The 14,061-nt window shown below is 33.4% G+C and overlaps 1 protein-coding gene across 10 annotated transcripts in view; it reads right to left on the reverse strand.

The window, feature by feature from the left end:
* The window catches only part of LOC309661250 (bifunctional heparan sulfate N-deacetylase/N-sulfotransferase 4), an 823,039-nt gene that overhangs the window by 255,348 nt on the left and 553,630 nt on the right, over window positions 1–14,061 (reverse strand). The window lies entirely within an intron of this gene.

The following is a 14,061-nucleotide window of genomic DNA, read 5'->3' on the forward strand; positions in this document are numbered from 1 at the left end:
CAAAAATTAACACAAAATGAATCAGAAACCAAATTGTAAAATTTTAAAAAACTATAAAACCCCTAGAAGATAAATTAGGAGAAAATCTAGATGACTTTGACTTTGCTGATGACTTTTTAGATATGACACCAAAGGAATGATCCATGAAAGAAAGAATTGGAAAGTTAGACTTCATTAAAAAAAATTTCTTTTCTGTGAAAGACATTGTCAAAAGATTGAAAAGACAAGCTACAGACTGGGAGAAGATATTTGCAACAGGCATATCTGATAAAGGAAGTTCCAACAAGCTTCCTGCTGAATATATAATAATGGAATTTAAGGTCTGTGCTGGAATGGTAACTTAAAGGGGAGGAAAAGCCATTATATTGAGTGACAGAGCTAAGGAACAGTATGTATAGTAAAATGATAGAGGCATACTATTAAGATCTTTGACTTTGCTTGAATTATGGTTAGAGGAAGAGAGCCACAGAAGCTACAAGCAAAGGGATGCAAATGTGTCTGATCAAGAACTGAATACTTCACTGTTTGCAGATGACATGATATTATACATAGAGAATCCTAAAAATGCCACCAGCAAACAACTAGAGCTAATCAATGAATTTGGTAAAGTTGCAGGATACAAAATTAATGCACAGAAATCTCTTGCATTCCTATACACTAATGATGAAAAATCTGAAAGAGAAATTATGGGAACACTCCCATTTACCATTGCAACAAAAAGAATAAAATACCTAGGAATAAACCTACCTAGGGAGACAAAAGACCTGTATGCAGAAAACTGTAAGACACTGATGAAAGAAATTAAAGATGATACCAACAGATGGAGAGATATACCATGTTCTTGGATTGGAAGAATCAATATTGTGAAAATGACTATACTACCTAAAGCAATCTACAGATTCAATGCAATCCCTATCAAATTACCAATGGCATTTTTTACAGAACTAGAATAAATCATCTTAAAATTTGTATGGAGACACAAAAGACCCCAAATAGCCAAAGCAGTCTTGAGGGAAAAAAACAGAGCCGGAGGAATCAGACTCCCTGACTTCAGACAATACTACAAAGCTACAGTAATCAAGACAATATGGTACTGGCACAAAAACAGAAACATAGATCAATGGAACAACATACAAAGCCCAGAGATAAACCCACGCACCTATGGTCAACTAATCTATGACAAAGGAGGCAAAGATATACAATGGAGTACAGACAGTCTCTTCAATAAGTGGTGCTGAGAAAACTGGAGAGCTACATGTAAAAGAATGAAATTAGAACACTCCCTAACACCATACACAAAAATAAACTCAAAATGGAATCGACACCTAAATGTAAGACCGGACACTATAAAACTCTTAGAGAAAAACATAGGAAGAACACTCTTTGACATCAATCACAGCAAGATCTTTTCTGATCCACCTCCTAGAGTAATGGAAATAAAAACAAAGATAAACAAATGGGACCTAATGAAACTTCAAAGCTTTTGTACAGCAAAGGAAACCATAAACAAGACGAAAAGACAACCCTCAGAATGGGAGAAAATATTCGCAAACGAATCAACGAACAAAGGATTAATCTCCAAAATATATAAACAGCTCATGCAGCTCAATATTAAAGAAACAAACAACCCAATCCAAAAATGGGCAGAAGACCTAAATAGACATTTCTCCAAAGAAGACATACAGTTGGCCAAGAAGCACATGAAAAGCTGCTCAACATCACTAATTATTAGAGAAATGCAAATGAAAACTACAGTGAGGTATCACCTCACACCAGCTAGAATGGGCATCATCAGAAAATCTACAAACAACAAATGCTGGAGAGGATGTGGAGAAAAGGGAACTCTCTTGCACTGTTGGTGGGAATGTAAATTGATACAGCCACTATGGAGAACAATATGGAGGTTCCTTAAAAAACTAAAAATAGAATTACCATATGATCCAGCAATCCCTCTACTGGGCATATACCCAGAGAAAACCATAATTCAAAAAGACACATGCACCCCAATATTCATTGCAGCACTATTTACAATAGCCAGGTCATGGAAGCAACCTAAATGCCCATTGACAGACAAATGGATAAAGAAGAGGTGGTACATATATACAATGGAATATTACTCAGCCATAAAAAGGAACTAAATTGAGTCATTTGTTGAGACGTGGATGGATCTAGAGATTGTCATACAGAGTGAAGTAAGTCAGAAAGAGAAAAACAAGTATCGTATATTAACGCGTGTATGTGGAACCTAGAAAAATGGTACAGGTGAACCGGTTTGCAGTGCAGAAGTTGAGTCACAGATGTAGAGAACAAACGTATGGACACCAAGGGGGGAAAGCCGCGGTGGGGTGGGGATGGTGGTGTGCTGAATTGGGCAATTGGGATTGACATGTATACACTGATGTGTATAAAATTGATGACTAATAAGAACCTGCAGTATAAACAAACAAACAAAAAACAACTAATACTAAACTTTCTTTGGGTTATGTGTATGGAAATATGTTAATATAAATGTTTCAGACATTACATGAAATTTCTAAAAGTATTGTATGTTCTGGTATAATGTTATGTCATAATTCTAGTTATTACTTTAAAATGTATATCTCAGAAATAACTAAATTTCCTTGTCAATTGCATTATTATGAACTTTCATCAAATCTTTAACCGTGGTCATTTTTAAGTCTCTTGTCATTTACAGACAGTTGTGGGTGTACTCTGATGCTTTTGCAAAAATGTTCTTATAAAAGGGTTTCACCTTCAAGGAATTCATGGAGAATACTCTGACAAGTACAGGTTGCTGGTAACTGACTGTACTGCTGAACTGAATGAATAAGCATTTTCAGAACTCTAATGGAAAACTGATGAATTCATAAAAGTGCTAACAAAAGATCAAGATGAAAAAAAAATTAATTACATGGGACTGAGTGAACTGATGAGGATGATTATAATTTTTGTGACTTTCTGTTTGAATAAAAAAAAAAAATCCCACAAGGGCTCAGGGGCAAAAAATATACAAATCAATTTTCACTGCAAAATAAAGGAGCTGTTACAGTGGAGGATTACTGGACTGAATGTCAATATTGTGACATAGTATGAGTGTGTTTCATGTTTGGTAAATGCAAATTGTTGCTTTTGTTGTGGTCATCCATTTACAATGCTTGGTGTTAGTTTATTTATCTCTTGTAAAAATAAAATACAGTGTGTGTGTGTGAAAAATAATAAAAAAATAAAAGGGCTCTAAAAAAAAAAAAAAGAACTGAATACTATATATGAGTCAAGAAATACAACTGAAAATTGACCTTGACTTTGGTGACCTTAGCAAAATGTCTGGTGGTGTAGTGAAGTCACGGAGAAGATTAAACTAAGTGGAGAAGGAAGTAGGTGGTGAACAAGTTGAGAATAGCTGCAAGTTAAAAGAAAAAGAAAGTGAAAGAATGAATAGAAATACAAAATTTGTTGCCAAGTGAGAACTCTAAGGGTATGCTATGAGATGTAAGCAAAAGGAGAGAGTCCTATGAACATGAAGTTATTAGGAGAGGATTTAGAGAGGGAAGTCAATTGTTCTAATCATTGAAGAATGAGATGATTTGGATTTTGAGGGGAGAGGAAAGAGATTTGAAACAGAGAAGAAAACCAAGATTCAGGACCAGGCAGGGTAACGATAGGACCAATTTTGCCTTTAGAATTCCAATATAGTATTAATTTTCTGTGCTTTTCTCCGTACATTTTAGTTAAATCAACTTATAGCCAGCAGCAATAAAATGACTGTCATCTACTGATAATTGCTTTGGGTTAGCTCAGTAATCATTCTTTAAATACTATTATTATATTTAGCATTGATCTGCATCCTTGTTAATTGTCTCAGCAGACAATCATGGAAGCAGTTATCCATGAAACATAAAATGCTCACTTAGATTTCATATTCTTACTGGCAAGGGAACTATAAGATATAGAGATGAACGAATGAAGTTATAACATAGAAGTGTACTTCTTGACCTGTGAATGAATAGAGGAGAGAGAAAACGAATTTTGCCTAGTATTTAACATCGAAGTTTAATTTCAAGAAATCACTAAGGAATTCATTAAACTATAAGTTGTTTAAACTTTTGTATTAATTGGCTTGTTATTTGTGACTTTAATGTGTTACTAATAGTGTTACACTTATGTTCACAAGTTACATTAAAATCCAGAGTCTCTCAGAAGCTATACTTTTAATATTTTAATTATTCTCCTTTTGAATTAAGGTATTTCTTTATCATTATTAATAGAATTTGCCTACAGCAGAAGTAACAAAAGATTACTATCTCTTAAAATTCATTTCAACAATCACTTCTCTACCACTGGCTTTCTTACCTAGAGACTCAATACATAAATGCCTGGAGAAAATTTAGATTGTTTTGTTTTGTTCTAGTTTATAGGAAGTTCTAGTAGGTTTTGTTTTTCATTATATTATCTCACTATCAGGATACTATCGTGTAACATGATAGACTATTGACTTCAAGCTGCTTGTAATGGAAAATAAACTCTTTTCAAATGGACACTTTTATCCTGTGTACAAACAACTATAAATTCCAATATTCAAAATTATTATTCAAAGAACGCAGGAATGAATGAATGGAGAACTTAACGCACAGAAACTTGAAGAGACCTGCCCAATGTCACATAGCTCACATGAACCCACGTTTTCTGATTGGTTCTATATCTCCTTCTCCATTACTGCTGTTCTGCATCCATACCCTAAATATCAAGAAGTAGAATTTCATTGCCATGAGCAAGACTTATAAAGAACTTTATTGAAATGAAAATATTGAGTTTTGTTGATGATTTCTTCCCTAATTGTGGATTTTATGTACCTTATCATTACTATTTCCACCTTGTACTTATTTCTCTTACCTCAGAGCATTCTTAATTTTACAGAGCACAAAACAATTGGATAATCCTTTACCAAAGAAAGACATGCTCCATTCAGTTTCACAGGTGATCTGTGCCTATTTTATTTTATTTTTTATCTAATTGCTTTATAGCTTATGTAATTTTAACTTTTAGATACTGCAGAATAAAACACCAGCTTGGCCATCAACAGAAATAACACGACTGGTCCCATATAAATATATCCCATATAGAATTTCATCCTCCCACTCAAAACTGATCCAGGATACACAGTTCTCAAAGTTTGGAAAAAGCATGATAAAAACTCATGAGAGGAGACTTGGAATGATTTCAAGCATTCTGCTACTTGTCAGAGGCAACATTTCTTGAGATGCTCCTATTTTAATACTTGATGAGTGGAATCTAGAATTATTACAAACGTTACTTATGAACGCTTGAAAAGGATGTTAGGCACACTACCAAAATAATTCACTTAGGAAGCCTATTTGGTATAAAAAAAAATACTGGGAGATTATGAAATGTAAAATATTTTGTTGATCTTCAAAATATCTTTGGGAGAAAAGAATAGGAGGAGTGAAAGTGGTCTTGTTTTAAATGTGAAAACCATAAGGTCAACTTAAGATACCAACACATTTGTGGCAAAATTTAAAATATAATTTGTATCTTTTTATTCTCAGTCTGGGTCAACATTAGTAATTTAGAGTAGTTCAATCTATTGTCCAAAAGCTTCTGTGGAAAGAATTCCTGCCATGAGTAGAAGCGAGACAGCAGTTACCAAGCTCTCTCGTGTTTCTCATTGCGGGACTACAGGGGGTGTGGATAATGAACATTCTGCCCACCTCCAAACCTGCTCTGCAGTCGGTTAAAAAACTACTCAATAAATATCAAGGAAACAACTGGGGAAAATTATGTAGCGGCATTATTTTCACATGTTTACATGGTTACCACATGTAAAACAAATTTCATTTTCCCTTTTCTTTTTTTACCCAAATATACCTTGAAGATAAATAAAATATTTTACATTTCATAATCTCCCAGTATTTTTTACCAAATCGGCTTCCTAAACGAATTATTTTGGTTCAGTGCCTAGCATCCTTTTAAACGATTCATAAGTATCTTTTGTAATAATTCTAGAAAATATGTCAATATAGACACCACGTGAAATATCTTTTAGTGTTTTACTTGAGAAAACTGCAAACGAAGTAACATTTGTGTTTGTTTTAGTTCTATCCAGTTTCAGTTTCTGAAACTTTGCCTTCTTGTCTTCTTCCAATCGCATGTTTTTCCTTACTCCAGCATGCCAGGAAATTAAGATAAACTATTTGGAACCTTTTTCTGACAGTTTTTTCTTCCGGTTTATGGTCTGTTTTCCTTAAGATGTTTGAATATGAGTTAACTTTCAAAACTATGATGAGTTAGATTAAAATGTTGGTTAGTGAAGTTCGATCCTTTAAGTTAGATTTAATATTATTAATATTCAAATATGTGATAAAAATACAGTAGAGACAGTGCAAAATGCGATTTAGATCATTACCTCCAAGCGAAGAGGATTGGAAACAATCAGTACTCATCACTCAGGAGTTTCTTTAAATTAGTACAAAATGTTACACTGTAGGTCAAAGTCAGAGTACTGATGCATGTAACTAATACGAAATTCTATTAATTTAACACCTCTCATATTTCCAACATCGTACTAGGAAGTTTATGTATATTATCACATTTAGCTTTCCCAGCAATTCTATGAAGTAATTATTACTGCCATTTGCAGATCATGAATCTGAGGCACAGAGGGTTAATTAGCTTTCTCGAGGTTATATTACAAGATTCTAATTCCAGCTTTGGAGGAATTTAACATTACCTCCTGCCTCTTGCTATGCCATGATGCCATCTCATCTTCACATCAATTCATGTTTGTTTACAGGACTGCAATTCTTCTCTAGCAAGGCTTACACTTCACAGTTAAGCCAAACAATCTCTATATTCCTTATCATGTAGAAGTTCATAGAAGTCAGAAGTATCTTTCTTACTCATTCATCTAATCTTTAGATATTTTATTTCTTGGACTGGCTCAAAAGAGGAGTAAAACGAATACGTTTCAATTTTAAAAAATCAATTCTTTGTTTAAGAAATTTATCATTTCATTTTCTTTAAGAGATTATATACTTTATAAAAATAGCCTTTTAATAAAAATTTGCTCTTATGCTGTAGGGCACATAATCAATACATATATTCCTGCTATGTAATTGTACACAATCATTATTTACTTGAATGTTGTTGACTAGTCTTCTAACCAAATGCTAGAGCTGGGTTTTAGGTGGGCAGAACATTCACGCTAAAGCCTTTATCCACACTCCTTATAGTTACACAATGAAAAACAGGAGACACCTCTGTAGCCACCATTTATCTCCTACTCACAGCAGACATTCCTTCCATGGGAGTCTTCTGGATAAGCTGCACTACAACTTGTGTTGATTGCTTTGCTTGACTGGAATCTCACTGATTTTCAGAATGTACAGTGTCTCCTGATATTGCACAGAAACAACCTCCCAATGTCTTTCATATGTCAGTCTGCTGGTATCACACAATATAAAGCAAATTCGCTTTTCATTAAGGAAAAAATCTTGCAACATATAAAGGTAACTATACTGTTTCTCTGTAGTCTTTTTCTTCTTAAATATCATTGTTTCTTCAACTGTTGTTCAAATGACATGCTTCCCAGATGTAACCTTCCATTTTACATTTATCAAACCCTTGTTACCTGACTTTAGGTCAAGCACTCTCTAGTATTCTTGCCATTAAATTTTTTGACTACCTTAGGGGCACTGATAAACACACAGTAGTTACACCATAAGGTATAGGTATTGTGATACAACTGTGAGAGTAAAGCAGGGACAATGGTCCACCCTGGGGGAAAAGGAAGGTCACAGAAGACTGTTCCTGATATGAGGCATCAGGAACCTGAGATTGGTGAATAGGCCAAATGATGTCAGACCTGTGCTAACTAGGATCACTGTTTCCTTGCTGTTGATGCTGTGATTCTGTTACTTCATTTTACGTTTTTATTAGCATTGTATTAGCCTTATTATATTTTTGGTTCTTGTTGAGTTTGAAGTACTTTTGTAATTGGTGAAATGTTTTAAAAAATTCAATAATTACACTTATCCCTCTGTAATTTCATTAAGTCCATTGTTCCGGTCAACTGAGTGATGATTTGGAATATTGGTTCTTACACCCACCAATTTGTGAGAATGAGATAGGGGACCAGTTCTTCTGCTGCTTACATTTCAATAATAGCATTAACTTACAGGCTATAGGAAAAAATACAATAATTTGAGATAATTTACTCACACACTACTTTTTCAATTCTTTGGAACTGTAAAGAGGAGAAGTAAAGTTGAGAATTATATTTTCTAAAACTGATTGGTCTATTTTCCAGAGAAAGTAACACTAAACAGTGTGCCATATCCTAAACGCTAGCAGACAATTTCACAGAAACAAGGAAAATGATCAATAGGTAGGGTCAAAATTCAGCCTGTCAGCTTGCATGTTACAACAAGATGCTACTCCTCATCACATTTTTCTACAAGATGAAGTAATGTTCTCAGTTTGGCATATAACTTTTCAGTAGATTTTCTGAGTGTTGTCAGTTCATCAGAAAGGTATTTCCTAACTGGCTCAATGGCTTTCACTTATACCCTTTAACCTACCACCTTGATTTATTCATCTTCATAGTACAGTACTTAATAGCCCTATCATAGTCTTCATTTGTCTACTGCCTGTTTTCTCCCACCAGAATACAAGCCTCCTGAGAGCTGTTTTGTTCACCCTAGTATCTTGAATGGTGTCTGGCACACATTAAGAATAAGAGATAATATTTATTATCACTATGAACATTATTGAACGAAAATGAAAAGGTATTTTTTCTGTTTAATGTGAATATATGTGTAGATGGAGAAGTAGAATAACCTAAGTACTAAATTGAATTCAACTTCGTTTGACCAATTTTGATCATTTTTTTGTGGTTATTCAAAAAGCGCCCTATTCCAAGGAAAGTGGCTTTACAAACAGATATCAGGAGCCATCATACTTGAATTAATAAGTGTAATTTTTAAATGATTGACTGTGTTTGATTTTACATAGTACAGTACGTGAAATCTCAAGTGGATTGACATAATTATTAGTGAAAGATTGGCTGGGAAACAAATGAAATTTAATTCTGATTCTAATTATCCATTTGCACTTTAGAGTAATGAATAGAATTAGGACTTTTATATGCATTCACAGGAGCATATGTATCTCTGCATCTCTTTCCTTTCTTGTATTAATCTTTAGTGTCGCTATATTTATTTCTGAGGTTTAAATTATTTTTGGTTATTTAGGTGTGAAAGACGATTCAGTACATCAAGAAGAACTCTTTTGAGATGTCTGATAAAATATAACAAATTCTGTGGCTCAGCAGTCTACAATTGAATTTGTGATTCAGGAATGGAGTCAAGCCAAAGCATCTTAATGTGCTTTGGCTTGACTCTCTTTTCTTTCCATTCGTATGGCAGTCGGCCTTTATTTAGGCTGCACATGAATGTTACTATGTTTAAACTATTAAATATAAAAATGATTTATGGGGGTTTAAAACACCAGTATAAGGATTATTTCCATTTATTATTATTTTATTTTTGCCACCAAGCTGCATTTGCTGCATGAAAAAAATTTCACTGGCAATGAAAGGGAAGTATATGGAAAGGGAGCAAAGGGTTCTTCTTAAAGAATTTAGTCAATTAAATAGAAATTCATAGGTAGGAGGACAGTCAGTATTTTAAAGTTGACATCTCTACTTCTCTGACATGAATTTCCGTCCTACCTTACCTTTCCTTTATGGTTTAGTGTTCTTTAACCCCGTTTTCCGTGCATTTTTTCTACCCACTTCCATGTTCAGACGTGGCCATTAGATAAACAATAGTTGCCATACTAAATATGAGTGGTGTGCTCCCCAACTTTGCAGGAGAGCATTTAAGCTGAGGTGGCAAATATAAAGAGAGAAAAGAAAGGAAGGATTGAGGAAGGGAAGAAAGGAAAGATGGAAAGAAGAGATGGAAAGAGGAAGGGAGTAAGGAAGGAAGGGAAAGAGGTAAGGAAAGAGAGAAAAGGAAGAAAGGTGGGAGGGAGGAAAGAATGGGGAGAAAGAAGAAAGGAGGAAAAGGGAAGGGAAGAGAGAGGAAGAAAAAAAGAAAGAAGGAAAAGAAGGAAAAGAAAGAAAGGAAGAAAAAAGTGAGTGTAAAGAGATTAAGGAAGCATTTCCACATTTACCTTTTGCTTGAACATACTGAAACTGCCCAGCTTTCAACTTCCATAAGGTTATGGTGGAAGATAGATTCCATTAAAGACTTTTAATGAGGAGGTTAAATATTTGAAATAAAGCAAACTCAAGTTCATCTGATGGTGGAAGGTCCAAAATGGGGGAAATCTTTTAATCTGGGGAAAAAGAATTCTTTGTGTTATGTGTGTGCACGTGTGTGTTAGCTTGGTAAAAGTTCCTTCTTATCAAACCCTTCAAGTATTTAAAAAACTAATTTCTAAGAAGTGTAAAAATTGAGTTTGGCACAGAAGTTTCTATTCTAGAACTAGAGTCATCAGCTTTGTTTTCTCAGATACCCTGAGTACATCACCAAATTAAGTTCTCAAGCATTCAGTCTTTTTTAACCCTTCAATTTTTTCATGTTTCCTTAATTCCAATTAATTAATCATGATTATTTAGAATTCATAAAGTATCAAGTATATCTCTTGAAGAAATATTTTTAAGGTAGTCTATATATGAGAATTTCCTCAATGAGTCACTTGAAAGCCAATATTTAGTTTGTCATATACAGGCTATTTTGTTATAATCTATGTCATGGCCTGAATTATATGGATCTTTATGAATATAGACAAACTATAAGAAGACAAAAGAAATAAATATATCAATTTATATCCACAAACATTTTCATCAGTAGGAATGGAAAATAAGTTACTCTTCACATTTAAAAAAAATGTATTTGTCTTGAAATGCTGAAAGCCATTGATATGTTTGGATTTCATTAAGACTATTTTGGATTTGGGGAAAATCTGTTATCAATTCAATATTATTCTACAAGAAATTTTAGATTTGTCAACTCTAGAATGTGATAGCATTCCTAAGAAAACTGAGATAAAGAACACTTGGAAATAAGACTGTGTTTATAAAAGTTCTACATTGCAGTTGACATCTCTAACTTCTGAAGCTTGCTGAAAATAACTAAAAAAAGAGGGCATTTGACACTCTAACAGCATAGCTGAAAGTTTCCTGAAGTGTTAAAGAAAAGGTTGACTAAATGTTATTCCCTGATGGCTGAAGGCAGCAGAGTTATGTCTACCACCTGACCCATTTCTCTCACTTCATAAACTTAAAATAAATCAACAGACAACAGGGTTTCCCTTTTTCCTAGTGATTTGGAATAAATATGGATGAGAGTTACCTTCTCTTTTGTTGTCTAGCTTCACAAGATATACACCACCACAGTTTTCGTAAGTCTGCTTCTACAGTAAATTTTACTAGGCCAGTTACTTTCAGAAAACCTTCACACTTCTTTTGGGCATGTATTTATATGTGGTATTTCTGACCACTCTGCCATCTCCAAGATAATGGTTAGGCAGTGCATCTCATCTTTATTTCTCTTTCCGCTCCTGAACATCAACTGTATTTTATAGGAGTTTCAGCTAGGCTATTCGCATTTTTCATTAGAGCAACCTTTAATAAAGAAGACAACTTTGTTATTTTAAAATTTTACTCTCCTCAGAAAATATATTTGTTCTTTAAATATCCCACAGTTTGTACTACAGAAAAAAGTAACACTTCAGGTTAGACTTTAAGCATAATGCATTATCAATGAATTTCAGCCCAGAAAGAATTAGCCTTCTGGGTGCACAGCTTCTCTGCCGTGGCTTCCAGCCAGGGCTGATATTCTAGCTTTATTTTATAACTTTTTCCAGCAGCTTTCCAAATCTGGGGAGACAGCAGCACCAGCTAGAAACTTCTAGTTTGAACAAAGCATGTTAAACGTTTCTCTGTTCTTCTCCCTGAGTAGTTGCTACTACATGAAGCACAGAAAGTTTGATTTTTGGATTTTATTCTCAATGGCACCTTTCCCACTCAAACAGAACGTGCTGAGGATCATATAAACATCAGACCTATAGGGTACAAATATTTACTGAGCATTTATTTAACATCTTTAAGAAGTAAGGTTAGCACTTAGATTTGAATTAAGAAACTGTTTATTTAATTCCAAATTATGATTTTATATATTTATATATAAAATAGTCTCCATTTACTTTCTTTTGGTATTTAAGGAAAATCATTTAAATAGACATGTCTCTTAGATAATAACTTCAGCTGGAGAAAAAAAAATGCAATTTACATACATTTGCAAGTTTATAGAAAGGAAAACAAATATTAGAATCCTTGTGAAGTTTTACCTTTTTATTTATGATGCCTGAGTTTCTAAATTGCGTTTATATTTTCCCTCTCAGGGTGAATTTCATGTTATAGTTAATAAGTCACACATATTATAATTTTTTCAAAGGATTTTCTAAGCATCAGTCTTAGTGCTGACCAACTGCCATTAAGATGGAGTAAAAAAACGATGATTCTGCTTAATGTTCAATTTCCAAAAATCTCCATCAGCTTATCATGAGACTTCTATCAAATGTAGGTGCTGTGTCATATTGATCATCATAAGATATATATTCACAGGATTCTTATTATAACAATATTAACAATCACAGCAGGTGTTAAATTATGTTAAATTCTCATTTTTGTATGGAGATAAATGTATGTGGTGAATACATTTTGCTTATTAATCACTCATTTTTTATGAATTCCAGTTGAAGACTTAGACTTTTTAGTCAGTGGACTTTACATTCTCTACATACATTTGCTTCACGAAAAAGCCATGACCAACATAGCACCTACTTGGCATCTGGATATAGCTAGCTGAAATATTTTAATAGAATAAATTAAAATTAATATTTTGATATAAAAAAGACTTTTAAAATCTTTGTGGGGAAAATCTGCCTCCTAGTTTGGGAGATATTCAACCAATTACAACAACTTTTATCTTCATCTATCTCCATTTGTGTAAAGAAACTCACAGGATTTGAATCATGAAGTTGGTAAGAAAGTGAATAACTAAAATATTGATAATTAAGACAATACATCAATATCTTCGCATGTAATTTACTTTACAACATTTATGATCTTGAGTTGATGAAAAATATTCTGATAGACAACACCATGAAATCAAGAAATAGTGAGTTTGAAAAGACATAATAAAGTATAAACTATTGAAACTTTCTCAGAGCTATATTAGAACTCACAGTATAACCTATCATAACAAACAAAATATATTATCACTTGAAAATACTCTTGATAGTAACTCTGAAAAATACAGTATCTTATTAATGAGGACAAATTACAAGGAAAATACAGGTTTAAGGTTCCCTTTTTATTTAACTTTCTCTAATCAGAGATGTTGGAAGAGATGAATGAAAACCATATTTAAATAACATTTCTTTTTTTTTTAACATCTTTATTAGAGTATAATTGCTTTACAATGGTGTGTTAGTTTCTGCTTTATAACAAAGTGAATCAGTTATACATATACATATATTCCCATATCTATCTCTTCCCTAAATAACATTTCTTATATTTCAACTTATTCTGTGCATTAGGAATTTGGAGGTATTTACAGGTGTAATATAAAGCTGTTTTTATCCTCCTGGGAATCTGTGCTTATGGCATATGGCATATATTGTTTTAAGAATTTGTTTTTCTTTCCTAATAGGTCCTAGTAGGAAAGCATCTATTTCTTTAAAAGCAATTTAAAATGTCTGTGACAGCTGCTTTTCTAAAGCAGACCATTAGGACAGAACGTGGCTATAAATCTCAGGTCCCAAAGAGAGGAGTTCCTATTTTGAGTAATCTGAATGCCACGTTATCAGCAACACTTCTCAGGGAAACATTTATAACCCCACTGTTTGGCTTGAGTTTGGAATACTGGCATTTTAATATGAAAAGGCTAAAATTGTTATCAAGTGAGGTCTTTATTATGCAAATGTTCTGGCAACAGTTTACAATATTTCAAGTTGTATCTTTTTTTAGGCAGG

Source organism: Balaenoptera physalus (assembly GCF_965194825.1).
Source record: "Balaenoptera physalus genome assembly, chromosome: 5".
In the NCBI taxonomy this organism is placed as follows: domain Eukaryota; kingdom Metazoa; phylum Chordata; class Mammalia; order Artiodactyla; family Balaenopteridae; genus Balaenoptera; species Balaenoptera physalus.